The sequence below is a fragment of the Salmo salar genome, chromosome 19 (genome assembly GCF_965601325.2).
Source record: "Salmo salar chromosome 19, fSalSal1, whole genome shotgun sequence".
NCBI classification, from domain to species: domain Eukaryota; kingdom Metazoa; phylum Chordata; class Actinopteri; order Salmoniformes; family Salmonidae; genus Salmo; species Salmo salar.
This window is the reverse complement of record NC_138309.1, coordinates 28,024,168-28,030,447: the sequence shown is the minus strand read 5'-3', so window position 1 is coordinate 28,030,447 and position 6,280 is coordinate 28,024,168.

Genomic DNA, 6,280 nt, shown 5'->3' with positions numbered 1-6,280 from the left:
CAGTTAAAAAGAGGGTGTCTTGTCCTGCTCCTGAAATCTGCTCCTGCATTCATCCCAGTCATCAGCAACAGAGCATTGGGGTAGGTGCATGTCTGACATCAACGTGTGCGCAATTACAATTCTAATTTAACATGCTCAGTTAAAAAAATATATATAGTATATATAACATAAACATACTGTTGACACGTAAGCTATGGCGTAATGCTGGCCTGGGCAATTATTTTCCATGGAGTGCCACATTAGAATATATTTTTGCAATCGCGGGCCAGAATCATATTACATGATTATACATAATGTGCATGACTGTGTTGACAGATATATCTACTGTAAATCATGTCCAGATATGCTACTTATTTTACTTTTTTAACATGCACAGAAATAAACCACATCCATGTTCTCCTTTTGGTAGGTATTTTCATTATTAAACATGTAATGAACTACACGGAGGGAAAAGTACACTGTGCATTCAGCACCACGGACAGAACTCTTGTTAATAACGGGTATACACAAAAACACAAGAAAGAGAGCTCAACATTACATTTAAACTACTCAATCAGTGTGAGGAGTGAAGTCTCTGATGGGTATTGACTAGAGCAGTGAAGTCAGGTATAGTCTCTGATGGGCATTGACTAGAGCAGTGAAGTCAGGTATAGTCTCTGATGGGCATTGACTAGAGCAGTGAAGTCAGGTATAGTCTCTGATGGGCATTGACTAGAGCAGTGAAGTCAGGTATAGTCTCTGATGGGCATTGACTAGAGCTGTGAAGTCAGGTATAGTCTCTGATGGGCATTGACTAGAGCAGTGAAGTCAGGTATAGTCTCTGATGGGCATTGACTAGAGCAGTGAAGTCAGGTATAGTCTCGGATGGGCATTGACTAGAGCAGTGAAGTCAGGTATAGTCTCTGATGGGCATTGACTAGAGCAGTGAAGTCAGGTATAGTTTCTGATGGGCATTGACTAGAGCAGTGAAGTCAGGTATAGTCTCTGATGGGTATTGACTAGAGCAGTGAAGTCAGGTATAGTTTCTGATGGGCATTGACTAGAGCAGTGAAGTCAGGTATAGTTTCTGATGGGTATTGACTAGAGCAGTGAAGTCAGGTATAGTTTCTGATGGGCATTGACTAGAGCAGTGAAGTCAGGTATAGTCTCTGATGGGTATTGACTAGAGCAGTGAAGTCAGGTATAGTCTCTGATGGGTATTGACTAGAGCAGTGAAGTCAGGTATAGTTTCTGATGGGTATTGACTAGAGCAGTGAAGTCAGGTATAGTTTCTGATGGGCATTGACTAGAGCAGTGAAGTCAGGTATAGTTTCTGATGGGTATTGACTAGAGCAGTGAAGTCAGGTATAGTCTCTGATGGGCATTGACTAGAGCAGTGAAGTCAGGTATAGTTTCTGATGGGTATTGACTAGAGCAGTGAAGTCAGGTATAGTTTCTGATGGGCATTGACTAGAGCAGTGAAGTCAGGTATAGTTTCTGATGGGCATTGACTAGAGCAGTGAAGTCAGGTATAGTCTCTGATGGGCATTGACTAGAGCAGTGAAGTCAGGTATAGTTTCTGATGGGCATTGACTAGAGCAGTGAAGTCAGGTATAGTCTCTGATGGGCATTGACTAGAGCAGTGAAGTCAGGTATAGTTTCTGATGGGTATTGACTAGAGCAGTGAAGTCAGGTATAGTTTCTGATGGGCATTGACTAGAGCAGTGAAGTCAGGTATAGTTTCTGATGGGCATTGACTAGAGCAGTGAAGTCAGGTATAGTCTCTGATGGGCATTGACTAGAGCAGTGAAGTCAGGTATAGTTTCTGATGGGCATTGACTAGAGCAGTGAAGTCAGGTATAGTCTCTGATGGGCATTGACTAGAGCAGTGAAGTCAGGTATAGTTTCTGATGGGTATTGACTAGAGCAGTGAAGTCAGGTATAGTTTCTGATGGGTATTGACTAGAGCAGTGAAGTCAGGTATAGTCTCTGATGGGCATTGACTAGAGCAGTGAAGTCAGGTATAGTTTCTGATGGGTATTGACTAGAGCAGTGAAGTCAGGTATAGTTTCTGATGGGCATTGACTAGAGCAGTGAAGTCAGGTATAGTCTCTGATGGGTATTGACTAGAGCAGTGAAGTCATGTATAGTCTCTGATGGGTATTGACTAGAGCAGTGAAGTCAGGTATAGTTTCTGATGGGTATTGACTAGAGCAGTGAAGTCAGGTATAGTTTCTGATGGGTATTGACTAGAGCAGTGAAGTCAGGTATAGTTTCTGATGGGTATTGACTAGAGCAGTGAAGTCAGGTATAGTTTCTGATGGGTATTGACTAGAGCAGTGAAGTCAGGTATAGTTTCTGATGGGTATTGACTAGAGCAGTGAAGTCAGGTATAGTTTCTGATGGGTATTGACTAGAGCAGTGAAGTCAGGTATAGTTTCTGACGTTGCTATGCGCAGGATTGCTGAGAGGTGAGAGTCAGTAAGAGATGATCTGTGCCTTGATTTATATTTCATTACTGAAAATGTCTGTTCACATACATAGGTTGGTGCAAACATCTGAGCATGACTCAATCTTTAGAAAGTTTTGTTCTTCGAGAGATGCATAGAACCTCGTCAGTGACATTGTTTTGAATAGTTTTCCAATCACTGCATCAGACTGAAGATTGATAAACTCAAGTTGCAGGTCAGTGGGAGCGTTATCCACATTGCAGGTGAAAGGAGAAGAAACCAACAGCATGTCATTTTCCAACACTTCGAAATCCTCAAAACAACGAGAAAACTCACCGTTCAAAGCACGCAGCAGCGATGTATACTTCTCCCTCTGGTCATCTGATAGGAAACAGACTAGATGATCTCCACGGTGAAGGCAAAATCATCCAACCATTCTTTATCTTTTCCTTTCATTTGCAAAAACTCAGCAATTTCCAACTTCAGGTGCCACACCCTTTTCTACCTTTATTTAATTAGGCAAGTCAGTTAAGAACAAATTCTTATTTTCAATGACAGCCTAGAAACAGTGGGTTAACTGCCTTGTTCAGGGGCAGAAGAACAGATTTGTACCTCATTGACTGCACTGAAGCAAGCTCCTCTGTAATTTCAAAGTCTGGGGTTATGCCTCGTAAGAATATCGACAACTGCGCCGTGTCACGTGCTTCACTGCTCTCATCCAGGACCAAGGAGAAATAGGTGAAATCCTTTACCTTGTCTTTCAACTGTTGTTCCATATTCTCTGCGATGTCCTCAACACGCCGTGTCACTATTCGTCTTGACAGGGAAACATTTTCAAACAGCTCTTTCTTGTCGGGCCAAAGTATTGCTGCAGAGTCAATTAAACATTATTTTGTGAATTCACCCTCAGCGAATGGCTTACTATGTTTAGCAATTTTGTGGGACAGTACATAGCTAGCTCTTGCAATTCCGTAGTTTGCTGAATGCAGTTTTGTGAAAAGTCCTTGCTGCTTTTGCAACTGAGAAAGCAACTCTTTCGATGCACTTGCCCTCTGCTCAGAAGACATATTCTTATATTTCTTTGCATGCTTCGTCTGGAAGTGTCTGGAAGTGTCTGGACAAGTTGTAGTCTTTCAAGAGAGCGATGCTCTCTTTGCACACTAAGCACACAGCTTTCCCTGAAACCTCAATAAAGAAATATTTCGATGTCCACTCTTACTGGAACATCCTACATTCATTGTCTACTTTACAATTCTTTGAAATCTTTGAATAACCAAATTTTGCGCTATTTCTAGCTAGCTACTATTTGTAACTGTGACGTGTGTGTCAGCCTGTCAGTCACTGTCTGTCCTCGTGCAGTTGTTAGTTATACGTTCCTTCAAAATAAATGTCCCACAAGCGGTGGGAGTTAAATCATTACACAATGGCGAGTATTCGTTGGGCTTTTAATTTGAATAACAAATACGTCTTTCAAAACTTTACTATAGCAAATTCTTTATGTGATCTGAGCATGATTCCGTGGGCCGTATTGAATCAGGTTGAGGGCCGCATATGGCCCCCGGGCCGGCCTTTGCCCAGGCCTGGTGTATTGGAATGTTTTGCCTTTTTGACAATCTTATGTAGGTGTCATGACCAGCCATAAAATAACTCAATATATGTCACAACATGTCTAAATATGTGTCATGACACTGGGTGTCAAGTAAAGCTTTACCAAGGTTTCTTATTGGGGGGCCAGTACAAAGAAGAAGAAAAAAATGTATGAAACGTTTGCATTCACTACTGTAAGTCGCTCTGGATAAGAGCGTCTGCTAAATGACTAAAATGTAAATGTAAATAAATTCAGGTAGTCCATTCGCTTTTGTTTGGTGGCTAGTCAATATGACCCAGATTAAGACCATGTGGATCCTGGGTATTTGTGTTCTTTCGAGGATACTTGCATGTGTTGCCAGTACAATCCTAAAGGCATGGATTCAAATGACCCTTCCAAGATTGCCTTTGTCCAAGTAGCGAACTGATCACCATTGCATGCATACCTTTGTTCTGGTGGTTTGGAAATGCTGCACCAGCCTGTTATAGTATAGATGGGTTGGTTGTTTAGCAACAACGGACGTGTGCGCAACTATGGGGTAAAACAGACAGGGTTGGCTTAAACTGTTGACACTATGTAAACTATATTTAGTCTCCAAATGTTTATTGAAAACACATACACAATGAGCACTTGTCTCTCAAATACATCGTTACAGTTGTTGGTTTGCTAGCTACTGAATTTTAGCGATATTAGCATAGATATGACATCAAACAAAACAAGACATGGTATTTTACCAGGTAAGTTGACTGAGAACACATTCTCATTTACAGCAACAACCTGGGGAATAGTTACAGGGGCGAGGAGATGAATGAGCCAATTGTAAACTGGGGATGATTAGGTGGCATGAAGGCCAGATTGGGAATTTAGCCAGGACACAGGGCTAAACACCCCTAATCTTATAAAAAGTGCCATGGAATCTTTAGTGACCAGAGAGAGTCAGCTCACCCGTTTACCATCGCATCCGAAAGACGGCAACCTACACAGGGCAATGTCCCCAATCACTGCCCTGGGGCAATGGGATATTTTTTTTTTACCAGAGGAAAGGGTGACTCCTACTGGCCCTCCTGATTAAACAGCATGATCATTACACAGGTGCACCTTGTGCTTGGGACAATAAAAGGCTACTCTAAAATGTGCATTTTTGTCACACAACAATGACACAGATTTGAGGGAGCGTGTAATTGGCATGCTGACTGCAGGAATGTCCACCAGAGCTGTTGCCAGAGAAGGAATGTTATTTCTCTACCATAAGCCACCTCCAACGTCGTATTATAGATTTTTGCAGTACGTCCAACCGGCCTACCAACCACAGACCACGTGTAACCACGCCAGACCAGGACCTCCAAATCTGGCTTCTTCACATGCAGGGGGTGCTGAGAAGTATTTCTGATACTGATTGGCTGGGCCTGGCTGCCCAGTGGGTCGGCCTGGCTCCCAAGTGGGTGGGCCTATGCCCTGCCAGGCACACCCATGGCTGCGCCCCTGCCCAGTCATGTCAAATCCATAGATTAGGGCCTTTGACTGATTTCCTTATATGAACTGTAACTCAACAGAATCTTTGAAATTGTTGCATGTTACATTTATATTTTTGTTCGGTATTTGTAAATCTGCCTCATTATATTATAGCAAAAACATGTGCAGCCTGCATTTCAATAAACACATATAGGATAGCGTATGATGATGGCATTAAGGTTTTTAATGCTGATACATTTCTGTACACGTGACATAACATCAACAGTGTAATAATATTAATTACAAAATGTATATCTGCTTAATATGTTATTTGATTGTTTTTACATTTACATAGGGAAACATTCATTTATGTACAAATGTTCATTTTAATCGTTTTATATTTATATATGGACTATTGCTGCGATCACATGCTAGTCGGAACTCGGAAACTCTGAATTTTCTGACTTGTTAACTGATTGTAGCTATACACTTGTTGTGTTCAACCAGTTAGCATGTCGGAAATATTCTAGTTTTCCATTTCCGACTAGCACGTGAACACGGCATACATCACAAGCCTCTGCCTCTCAGAATTGCCAGGATTGGTTGAAAAGTCTTTAGTTTGGCAATTACCCACAATCCAACATTCTTTACCACTTCCCCTAATCACCCTGTAATGTCAGGATTTTGATATGTTAATATAATAATCATAAATATCTAAATAATTTGACCGATATTCGAATGAATTCTAATAAAAAGGTGAAATAAAAATATAAAGAGCAACACAACTTATATTAAATTACCTTAAAACATA